Genomic DNA, 12387 nt, shown 5'->3' with positions numbered 1-12387 from the left:
ATTAGGAGTGAAATTGATCTAGACTAGTGATATGGTAGGCTGTTATGGTTGGAGAAAGAAAAGCCCCCCTTCTTTAAAGATAACCTTGCCACGCAGAGTTTAAATCACAGTGCATCGCTGAGTACCAGCTGTTTACCTTGCAGCCAGATTTGAAGGATCAGAACGAAGTGAAAAATTTTGGACGTAGAAATCGAGGATGTGTCTAAGTGTCAGGCGAGGAAGATCAAAAGATTCATTAGACGAGAATTAGATCAAACATAGCTGACGTTGTGTGGACACAGAGAGGAGGTGTAAGAGTTAGCATGAGAGGATGAGAAATCCAGGCTTTGGAGCCTGAAAGCTGATTAGGAGTTACTTTAATTACTGAGAATATACATATACAAGGAATCTGCCTACCTCGTTGTCTTTTTCCAGAAATCTCTTCATCTGCCCACATTCTGGGTGAAGGTTTTATTTAAACTGTTCACAGTCAGAAATGCCAGTTTAAGTCTGTAATCCCACTGCATTGGTAAAGAAAATCCAATTTCAAATTGTTAGGGCTTGCGAGAGAAGACCCCAGAATGCAGACGAGCAGGCAGCGTGATGGTAAGTGAAAAAATATTTAATCAACTAAAATTCACTCACAGATGAGGCAGGAAAAAAATAGAAACAATAAACGGGCAGGCAAGACAGGCAAAAGCAGACATGGGCAGAGTGGCAAGATAGGCTTGGCATGAAACACGTGAGCATGATCCAGAAGACAAGACATGGTTTGAAAAATTTTTCCATGCAGAATAACTGAACAGGAGTGTATATATGGAGAGTAAACCAGGTGGAGCAAGGAGACAGATTAGCTTGGAGCAGGTGAACCAGATAAAGATAATTAACAGACAGAACACAACATGACAGGGGCAAAACAGAACTTCAAGGATACAAACAAACAGAAATCTAACTAGAAAAACATGAAACCAAAGCATAACCAGAAGCTCAATCCAAATACACAACTAAGCAAAACATGAATACGACAACTAAAGCATGACCAGGAAAACAAACAGAAGAACGATTCAAAACCTTAACTGTGAATAAAACCAATAAAAACCCCAAAACACCCACAAATCATAACACAGATATCTGTAATACCATAAACATTACTAGGCACAATAGCGACTGCTCAACCCAAAGGGAGATGCAGAAGAGAGGGTGGAGTAGGGTAGCTGTTGTGTAGAAAAGAGAAGAACACAAAACAGTGGCTTGCTCTACCCTGCCCCCTCCTGCGCCAGCTTTGTAAGCTTTTAGCAAAGTAAAGGTATGTATGGGATAATTCAAGTGTGGGGAAAAATTAGCTAAAAGCTAATTGTAGTAGTCTTGTCATGAATGTTTTTCACAGCACACGTGGCCAGGCAGATGTGCATATTACAGGTGAACAACAGAGCTCTAGATCTGCACTCCTGCTCATTCATCATCTACTCGAAGACCAGGTTTCCCTTACCGATCGTATTTTGGAGTGAGTCTCAGATGTTTCCTCTCTTTCTCATTCTCTCACCCTGCCCAGATAAATCTCACACAAAATTATAAGTAAGATGCCTGCACTTGAAGCAAACATACTTGGACAGTTCCCTATGATGTCTTGATCATCCTGCAGATGCTAGCTTTCTCTGCAGTTGCTGCCTCAGTGTAACTCTGTGATTCAGTTGGTCAGGATGCTCGGGCTGATACACCTGAAAAATGTAGTTTGGATGTTTTCATTCAGGCCAAACTTCCTTGGTTTCTTTGAAAACTGTTGGCCCTATTTACTTCAGCCCTCTGATGGTTAAGCTGTGGTTTTGTGTCCTACTTAATCTTTTATCCAAAGTCATCTCAGTTTTAACTGTGTTAAAGAGAGATGGTTGATGTTTTTTTGCAATATTACCAGACGTCCCACTCGTGACAGCTTCCATCAGTGATCAGGAAGAGACCTAAACTACATCTGAATACTTCAGGATGAAGGCTGTATGTGTGGCAGCATAGTTCTTCCTTAATACATCTTGAGGCATCCTAGGAGGGCTTCCAGCATTGGACAGCTAATAAAGATACAGTATGCATCTCAATAAAGGCATTAGTCACTCTGAGTAAACAATGAAGCACAAATTATTTAGCTTGTCCAATAGGTATCAGAACATTTTTTAATAGTGGTTCCACCTAAATCGTCTTTACTTCAAACCCTTCATCTCCTGAGGCAAAAATGGCAATTTCAGATTTTTATTCTCAATGATGTTCTTAACAATCACATGAGATATTAATGTGATTGCCTTTTTATTAGCAAACTATTTCAGATGTATGCATCATAACATTTGCAAATATACATTTTAATGTATATGTCTGTATGTCTGTCATGTTGAATAAAGGAGAATTCATTTAATACACAAATGAAACATTTTTCCCCATATGAAGACAATAGCAAACTGTGATGTGTTATTATGATTGAGTACACCTCTAAGTGAAACATCCAAACTGTGCCCAATTAGTGATTTTTCTCCCTGGTGTCATGTGACTCATTAGTGTAACAAGGTCTCAGGTGTGTTAAATTTGATGTTATCGCTCTCTTCCTGGTCACTGGAAGTTCAACATGGCTCTTCATGGCAAAGAACTCTAAGAGGACCTGAAAAAAATTATTGTTGCTCTACATAAAGATGATCGAGCCTATAAGAAGATTGTCAACACCCTGAAACTGAGCTGCAGCATGGTGGCCAAGACCATACAGCGGTTTAACAGGACAGGTCCCACTCAGAACAGACCTCGCCTTGCTCAACCAAAGAAGTTGAGTGCACGCGCTCAGCCTCATATCCAGAGGTTGTCTTTTGAAAATAGATGTATATGTGCCACCAGCATTGCTGCAGAGGTTGATGGGGGCTCAGCCTGTCAGTGCTTAGACCATATGCTGCACACTGCATCAATTGGTCCACATGGCTGTCATCCCAGAAGGAAGCCTCTTCTAAAGATGATGCACAAGAAAGTCCACAAACTGTTTGCTGAAGACAAACAGACTGAGGACGTGGATTAGTGGAACCATGTCATGTGGTCTATTTGGTTCTGATGGTGTCAAGCGTGTGTGGCGACAACCAGGTGAGGAGTACAAAGACAAGTGTGTTTTGCTTACAGTCAGGCATGGTGGTAAGAGTGTCATGGTTTAAAGCTGCATGAGTGCTGCCAGCTGTGGGGAACTATTGTTCATTTAGAGAACCATGAATGCCAACATGTGCTGTGCAATACTGAAGCAGAGCATAATCCCCTCCCTACGGAAACTGGGCCGCAGGTCAGTACTCCAACATGATAACAACATATAACACACCTCCAAGACGACCACTGCTTTGTTCCAGAGACTGAGGGTAAAGGTGCTGGACTGGCCAAGCATGTCTCCAGATCTAAACCCTATTGAGCATCTGTTCGAGAAAACTCAAACGGAAGATGAAGGAGCGCAAGGTCTCTAACATCCACCAGCTCCATGATGTCTTCGTGGAGGAGTGGAGGAGGATTCCAGTGGCAACCTGTGAAGCTCTAGTGAACTCCATGGCCAAGAGAGTTAAAGCACTGTTGGAAAATAATGGTGGGAGTACAATATATTGACACTTTGGGCACAATTTGCACATTTTCACATAGGGGTGTACTCACTTTTGTTACCAGTGGTTTAGCCATTAATAGCTGTGTGTTGAGTTATTTTGAGCGGACCGCAAATTTACACTGTTAGTCCGGGTTTACACTGACTACTTTACATTGTAAGAGGTGCACTCACTTTTGTAAGATGCTGTAGACAGACAGACAGACAGACAGACAGACAGACAGACAGAAAGACAGACAGACAAGACAGACTGACAGAAAGAGTACAAAGAAGTTGCATATTTAAATTACATCTTTGAGACAATATTGCAGTACCAATAAATATTTTTCGTTCTGTCTTTTTAAGTTTGTATAAAAGTACAGATGGCTTCCGTTATTTCTGCTTGAACTGTTGCAATGCAAAGTGTGGCAAATTTAGAGAACTGAAACGGACAAAGGAGTCCTGGCTCAGCTGAGCTTCACATAAGTTGCCGTGACAAGCTACAACATGATGAAATGGATAACGCGAACGATTTAGTGGGTTACATCTTAAGAATCGTCAGCATTCTAATCACTATTCACAACCAACTTTCTCTCTGCAGATGAACCGATTTTATAAAAGGATGATGTTTTTTTTCTTAAGCCAAGCCAGACCAAAAGTCCCCTTTGAAGAGTAAATTACAACAGAAGCAAAAGCTATTTTGAGTCAGAGTGGGTCAGGGTGTCTTACTCTCCTATATTCATTTAATTGTGACTTTAATGGGACACTTAGTCTGTTGCTATCTGAGTGCACTCATTGATTGCCTGCCGAAATTCAGGAGAGTGGGTGTGTCTGTTTGTTTTGGCTTACTAATGGACACCGTCTCAGCATGCACCTCAGCCGAAGGCGAGCGGCAGAGCAAACAGAGAGAAAAGAAAGAAAGAAACTCTGGCAGAGAAGAAAGGAATATAAAACAGTATAAAAAAAATTGATGAATCACATTTTTGTTTCAGCAACTCAGGTAGAGTGAAGGAAGAGGACAATTCAAAGTAATAATTACACCAGACCTGATAAGACCTTGCATATCAGACAATTTAAATGCAATTACATTTTTTCTGCCTATTCTAATATCTTATAATCATTGCTCTTAGCCATCAGTTAATTCTACAATAAATTATTCACAGTTGTAACCAAACAACCACAGATAAATTGGTATCTCACAGTGATTAGAGAGGGACATTGGATAGAGAATTTAATGCAAAGTTATATAAAGTTATAAAAATATAACATGGCTTTAGCAATGTTGCTGCTGTTTGATATTTGTAGTGAGAAGGGGCCTCAAGCCGCTGTCTCTCGGGACAGATAAGGCAGTGAAGCCTGCACTCTGTGGCCAGCAGGATATAATTACATTTTCCCGTGGGGCACCTCTGCTGCACCAACTCAGCCATATAGAGGGGAGAGATTGAAATCTGATTGTACTTACACACAGCAATCAAATGTCCACACATCAACAGTGAACGTGCACACACTGTGCACCTCAGTCTGTGTCCAGTACAAACACAGAACCACATGCTGAATCAAATGCACGGGCAAGTAGTTGTCATTTGTCCGACGGGCCGCTGACTATTTTGCTCTGTCTCTGCTGGCGTCTCATGGAGGAGTGTCGGAGAGAGGCATTGTCAAAACTCGCTTTAGTCTCTCTTATGCTAGAGCTGATAGAAATTAATGATGAATTTCAGCCCTATAAAGTGTTGAAACATTTTTATTTTAGGACATCCTAATAATCAAGCAGTCTAATTTATCATTTAAGCACCTACTACTTACTATTTGTTTCACTGCAAGCTTTGTGAATATTTTAAAACATCATCATTTGTTTTGCATAAGGAGCTACAGTTTATGGAAGAAAAAAAAGACCACTGCCGAAAAGATTAAATTCATAAAATATATTTGCAAAATAAAAAATGAGGCATGTCTCAATCCAATGTCAGGTACTGGCTTAAGTCCTGATCACAGTATTTTAAAATGACCCATACTGAATCTTGCTGCACAGAGCCTGCATGTTTTCTTTTCGTGTCCTCTTCAGTGCAGAGCGTGCTGTGTACCTTATCGCTGATTAAAATTCTGTACGTTGACATAAAGATTGGATGGGTTTTTTTCTCCACTGTATCTACATGATAAACTTAAATGTTCCCAAATAGCAGAGTTTAGTGATAGATAGGAGTCCTCTCTGTTTTGTTTTGGTGTCATTTTTTAAAGTTGTGCTACAGAAAGCTGCATTGTGCATTTAGTTCCACACGAAAACCTTTCTGCATGTGTTCAGGTATAAAACAACGCTATATTAGTTCAGTACATGTGAATACCGAACCGCTAGGGCTGTACCAAATATATTTGGTATGAATACATGTAATGTCACACCCCGATTGGATGGGTACTAAGTGGGTCTGGTCTCTCAATAGGCTGCTGGTACAGGACCCACTTGGACTAAATAAGAACTGTATCGCCTATGTAGTAGGTCTTAGTTGGCTCTCAAATGGGTTTTAATAAAATGAGTTCAAACTCTGCAATACATTAAGTACACATGTGGGTCCCACTATTTACCCAGATTCCTCTTATATTGAACTTGTAATCTTATTCCCTTCCTATATGGGGCCCATTTGTAAATGTGGGTTAGGTCTTTGTCATGTACCCGCTCTACCCTCTGGGAGAGGGCTCTGTAGAGTGTGATTAAACACCTGTCATTAAGTTTTTCCTGTATTCAAAACATCTAAAACAAGGCACTAAGTTTATGAAGCAGGAGAACAACATGTAGCACAATTTTTGTCTGCATAGAATTAACTGCAACCACTCAGAAATATGTTACAAACCATAATCACCAATAGGTCATATCAAAATAAAGAGTAAACATGTTAATGTAAACATTAGCTGAGTAAGGCAAGCTACTTAGCATGGACACATGGAATTGGATGTGAGCATATTTAAGACAGTAGCTTTACAGGTCCTTCTCAAAATATTAGCATATTGTGATAAAGTTCATTATTTTCCATAATGTAATGATGAAAATTTAACATTCATATATTTTAGATTCATTGCACACTAATTGAAATATTTCAGGTCTTTTATTGTCTTAATACGGATGATTTTGGCATACAGCTCATGAAAACCCAAAATTCCTATCTCACAAAATTAGCATATCATTAAAAGGGTCTCTAAACGAGCTATGAACCTAATCATCTGAATCAACGAGTTAACTCTAAACACCTGCAAAAGATTCCTGAGGCCTTTAAAACTCCCAGCCTGGTTCATCACTCAAAACCCCAATCATGGGTAAGACTGCCGACCTGACTGCTGTCCAGAAGGCCACTATTGACACCCTCAAGCAAGAGGGTAAGACACAGAAAGAAATTTCTGAACGAATAGGCTGTTCCCAGAGTGCTGTATCAAGGCACCTCAGTGGGAAGTCTGTGGGAAGGAAAACGTGTGTCAGAAAACGCTGCACAACGAGAAGAGGTGACCGGATCCTGAGGAAGATTGTGGAGAAGGGCCAATTCCAGACCTTGGGGGACCTGCAGAAGCAGTGGACTGAGTCTGGAGTAGAAACATCCAGAGCCACCGTGCACAGGCGTGTGCAGGAAATGGGCTACAGGTGCTGCATTCCCCAGGTCAAGCCACTTTTGAACCAGAAACAGCGGCAGAAGCGCCTGACCTGGGCTACAGAGAAGCAGCACTGGACTGTTGCTCAGTGGTCCAAAGTACTTTTTTCGGATGAAAGCAAATTCATCATGTCATTCGGAAATCAAGGTGCCAGAGTCTGGAGGAAGACTGGGGAGAAGGAAATGCCAAAATGCCAGAAGTCCAGTGTCAAGTACCCACAGTCAGTGATGGTCTGGGGTGCCGTGTCAGCTGCTGGTGTTGGTCCACTGTGTTTTATCAAGGGCAGGGTCAATGCAGCTAGCTATCAGGAGGTTTTGGAGCACTTCATGCTTCCATCTGCTGAAAAGCTTTATGAAGATGAAGATTTCATTTTTCAGCACGACCTGGCACCTGCTCACAGTGCCAAAATCACTGGTAAATGGTTTACTGACCATGGTATCACTGTGCTCAATTGGCCTGCCAACTCTCCTGACCTGAACCCCATAGAGAATCTCTGGGATATTGTGAAGAGAACGTTGAGAGACTCAAGACCCAACACTCTGGATGAGCTAAAGGCCGCTATCGAAGCATCCTGGGCCTCCATAAGACCTCAGCAGTGCCACAGGCTGATTGCCTCCATGCCACGCCGCATTGAAGCAGTCATTTCTGCAAAAAGATTCCCGACCAAGTATTGAGTGCATAACTGTACATGATTATTTGAAGGTTGACGTTTTTTGTATTAAAAACACTTTTCTTTTATTGGTCGGATGAAATATGCTAATTTAGTGAGATAGGAATTTTGGGTTTTCATGAGCTGTATGCCAAAAGCATCCGTATTAAGACAATAAAAGACCTGAAATATTTCAGTTAGTGTGCAATGAATCTAAAATATATGAATGTTAAATTTTCATCATGACATTATGGAAAATAATGAACTTTATCACAATATGCTAATATTTTGAGAAGGACCTGTATATATTGAGTCAGATATCTCTGTAGAAACAAGTGATAAAGCTCTGTCTGTTAAAATGTCAGAAAATTACAACAATTAACCCTGTATTGAAACCGTATGTTGACGCCGACCTGCAGAAACTCTGATTAGGACCAAACATCAGTCGCTGTCAATAAGAGAAAGGAAAGAACAGGAGAGACTGCAGCATCCAAAAAATCCTTTGGGAATGTGTTACTGAGTTACTGTGGTGTAACTGAGTTTAAAAGGATATAGTTGGCCTTGATTTTATCAACTTTAATGAAGAATTTTATTTTGTTCTGAATCCTGATGTCTATCCTAAATGTCATCAAGCAGTATGAATAGCAAAGAATCTTGATTGACACATTCCTGTAAAAATTATTTAGAATGATAAAATAATTTATCTATAGACAGTTTAGACGGAGGGGGATAGAAAATGAATAATGTAGACAAAGTACTTCTGAACAACCGAAATACGGTCAGATGGGGACGTTAGATTTAGGCCCTTTAATTTTAGGTTGTGGTAAAAGGAGCAGACATTAGCGCTGCTCAGACATCCTGCAGTGTCACCATGACTGTTGATTTCTGCCACAACACTGCCCCCTGGCCAGGGGAGTAGGCCCAGCTGACAACAGGTTTGTCAATAGCACTTTGACGGTGGAGATTGGGGGAACATGTTCTCTGCCTTCAACAACAGCTACAGCGTGCAGCATTAGCATACAATACATATTCATGTGTGTTTCCCTTTGACTGCATCAAGCAGCCCTCTTGCGCATTTTGAGCCAATTTTACAATCAGCATGTCGACCACCTCGTTTTCTCCACGAGTCTCACAGGCCTGTTGTGTATTCTCAACACGGTTGCTGCACAACACATCAACAGGTCTCAAGGTCATCACCTCCTCTTTTTGTCCGCATGTTTGCATGTGTTATGGCGCTTTGAGTGTTAAAAATGGTGAGGGAACAATAAAATTGAGAAAATAGCTAATGGTAAATGGAGTGATGTGTAGTGCATGAGCATAATTTTACGCAGCGTAAGCATATTAGATGTATGTGTGCAACTAATTTAGTGCAAGTCAGTGGCTGTGATTTAATTTCTTTTCCCATAACATTGGCAAGAGTAACCAAACAATTACGTCTGGAGAGTGTGTGAGCACAAATAGGTCCATCTGGGTGCAGAGTGTAGCGTGCAGTTGCAGATTTGATATGTGTGGGGACTAGCTTACAGGTAAGGTAGGTTGGAGCACCCTCCTTCAGTCCACTGACATTTCAGTGAGAAAAGCGGCCAGTTGATGTGGGGTCAGAGCTTCCCTGAGTGTGTTGGAATAAATAATGAATGCCTGAAGAACAGATCACTAAAGCATCTTGTCTTTCCATCCATTCTTCCATCTTTGCATTCATTCTTCCATCCACCATGAGCATTACAGGCAGCATTCAGGGGGTTGTTCAGATGCTTCCGTTATAAATATTTCAGCCGTTAGGTCAGCACTCACACCCTCCTCTCATCCACTGCTCCTAACCACCACCGCTTGGTGAGGACACAGCCTTTTGACCCATAAAGCTATTGACAAAACACTGATAGTGAGTACATTCACGAGACCAGCTGTCGGCGGAGCGGCAGCAGCTGCAACTATTGAAATGGCGGCTCTTGAATGAACGCCGACTGGTGGAAACCTAATTGGCTTCCAAAAAAAGGTTGCCACTAGATAAAATATTCCACACAGGACTGCTCCTGACTTTAAAAGCTGCAATATTTTACTTTTGTTCCTTTTGCTGTAATTTAATAAGAATTATATTAGATAATTGCTGCAGAATGTAAAAAACACCAAGACAGCCAAAAGAACCACTACAGTTTACTGACTTGCTTAGCTGTATAAACTGCAACCTGATGATGTAGTTTAGTAAAACCAATGGTACATGCAAAAACATAACTTGCAAAGAGTTGCTTAAAAACCAAGCAGAGAAATAGCTCATGTTGAAAGGGTCTGTCTCCGAAACTCCAAACTTCGTCCACAAAACAAACAGGCACATGACCACTCGCTGCTCTGACTCAGAGCCAGATCCTGTGGAGCATCCTTTAAAAAGAGGTCTGATCTTTTTTAGCCCAATGAGCAGCCCTGTTAGCGACATGCATAAATCTTAAAGGCGAACAGAATAGATCAGAGCATTCAAGTGTAAACTAGGGCAAAGCTCCAGCACGGTACCTTCTTGATACGCTACCCTAGAAAGAAGCAAGTCCTGCAGAGGACCAGGGTCCTGCATGCTGGGGGGAGATGCATACACATGCTGCTATATGCCAGCTGTTATAAACAGACATTAACGATCAGATATTTACACACGCACCTGTTTGGCCAGGCTACACCATCCGCTCCCGTCTGCACTGTTCAGATCTGGTCCGTTTGTGCTGGCAAAGTGATGAGCGAGTCTCACCCCCCACACAGCCCGGTGCAGACAGCTCACTGTTATGGATGCACTGACAAGTGAAAGGAGGGAGGCGTGGTTTCACATGAGATAAATAAAAGAGGGAGGTAGCGAGGGAGGAGAGAGGAGAGAGGCTCCCTCAATCTACAATTCAATTTTGCCCTCACTCTCTTTTCAGCGCTGGTTTGTCCTCCTCTTCTTTTAGCATATTCTCTCTGTTTTTAAGCACTCCCTCTCCTGTTTTCCATTTCCCTTACTGCATGTTATTTACCAATGCTTTCCAGTTTGACTCTTTCTTCTCCTGTGTTGCTTCCTGTTTATTCTTTCTCCTTGTCGCATTTTCCTTTTCATCTTTAGGCTTTTTGGGCTCTCATTCATGAGCAAACATGCTGCAGAGTTCCGTGTGTGTGTGAATGTGTGCGTGTGCGTGTGTGTGTGTGTGTGTGTGTGCAGACACTGAACCAGGGCAGTTTTGGCCATCTGTTGGAGCCTGTGAGCCTTACCTATTCACAGTCTCATTAAGGCAGAGGCACACAGAGGAGCAAGAGAGAAAGGAATGGGAGGTAACGAAGGATCAATCTTTACGCTACGAGGCTGAGGATGGAAAGCACAGCGTGGCAAATACACACACACACACACACACACACACACACACACACACACATACACATACACACTATATCTGTCAGACTGGCACCTCTGAAGAGAGCTGGCATGGGCACGCCTGCTCACTGGGTTCAAGCAGCGAAGGGGTTTTGGCTCACATTGCACAAGCATGCAGACAGAAAAGAAATGCACACCTAAATCAATTTGTACAGAAACACAGAAGTTAAAATTCTTGTGTTCAACACACACGCATACACACACATTCTTTCACACACATAAAAAAATCAAAGAAGCCAATTTCCTTAACAAAACAGTACTGTCAAAATGGATAAACCTGCTAATTTAAATGGACAAGTCAATGGAGAACAAGGGGCATTTCAAAAAGTCCCTTCTTCATAGCAAACCTAACCATTTTCTTGCCCAGTTTAAGTCAGGTATTTCTCCTGAGTGGGGGCGACACCTCCTATTCCTGACCAGAAGGGAGAGGTGCGATGGAGGGTAGCAGAGGGCAGAGCCATCCATCTCTGTCTGGTCTAGCAGTCCCATGATGGATGTGCCTGTTTATCCCTCTCTGCAGGTTATTTAGATGCAGTCACAGCCAGAAAGATTAGTGATGGGAAACTTCTGCATCTCTTTGTCTCTCCTCCCACCTTGTCTAATCAATAATACTCTTATCTATAATCAGCATTTTGATGCATTTCTCCATGGAAATATGAAGAACTGAGAAAAAAGAGAGTAATTGTCAAACTCCTCTCGTTGTTTCAATTACAGTGTCGGCTATGGATCATCTGTTAAGAGAGAAAATAAAAATCAAACAGCATTTTTCTGACCATGATTGTTTCACACAGAGGCAAAACAAACTAAGTCAATTTCAACCACAAGCGCTAAATAATACTGTGTCTTGCAAAGTATTCATGCCTCTTCAACTCACATTACAACCACAACTCTTAATGTACTTTATTGACATGTCGCATAATTGTGACTAAGGAAAAATTGTGTAATGCTTTCAATTCGTTATTTGCAAATACAAATCTGCAAAAATTCAGCATTTGTATTTAAGCCTTTTCTTTGATGCCCCCCAATAAAATCCAAATAGTAAGAACAGCATTATTCAGAACCAGGTAAATGGAGAGGGAAGCTGCAGAGATCCACGGCTCTGCTAGAAGCTATAAAAAATTATGTTTAAGGCTTGCAACAAGAGAGCAGAGCAAAGAGGTAGAAGAGGATGCT

At 41.5% G+C, this 12387-nt stretch overlaps 1 protein-coding gene across 3 annotated transcripts in view; it reads right to left on the bottom strand.

Moving 5' to 3' along the window:
• sulf2a (sulfatase 2a) overlaps nt 1–10625 on the bottom strand; it is a 64700-nt gene extending 54075 nt beyond the window's left edge. For 2 of the 3 annotated variants that reach the window (XM_047348378.1, XM_047348382.1), the window contains exon 1: nt 10474–10625. The gene's annotated coding sequence lies outside the window, so the exon portion shown is untranslated. Of the gene's footprint in view, nt 1–396; nt 501–10473 lie in introns of all 3 variants that reach the window. The other variant, XM_047348380.1, reaches the window with a different exon arrangement.
• Nucleotides 10626–12387: the final 1762 nt, after the last annotated feature.

This window comes from Girardinichthys multiradiatus, chromosome 20 (assembly GCF_021462225.1).
Source record: "Girardinichthys multiradiatus isolate DD_20200921_A chromosome 20, DD_fGirMul_XY1, whole genome shotgun sequence".
Taxonomy (NCBI): Eukaryota; Metazoa; Chordata; class Actinopteri; order Cyprinodontiformes; family Goodeidae; genus Girardinichthys; species Girardinichthys multiradiatus.
This window is presented reverse-complemented; position numbering and strand designations above follow the sequence as displayed.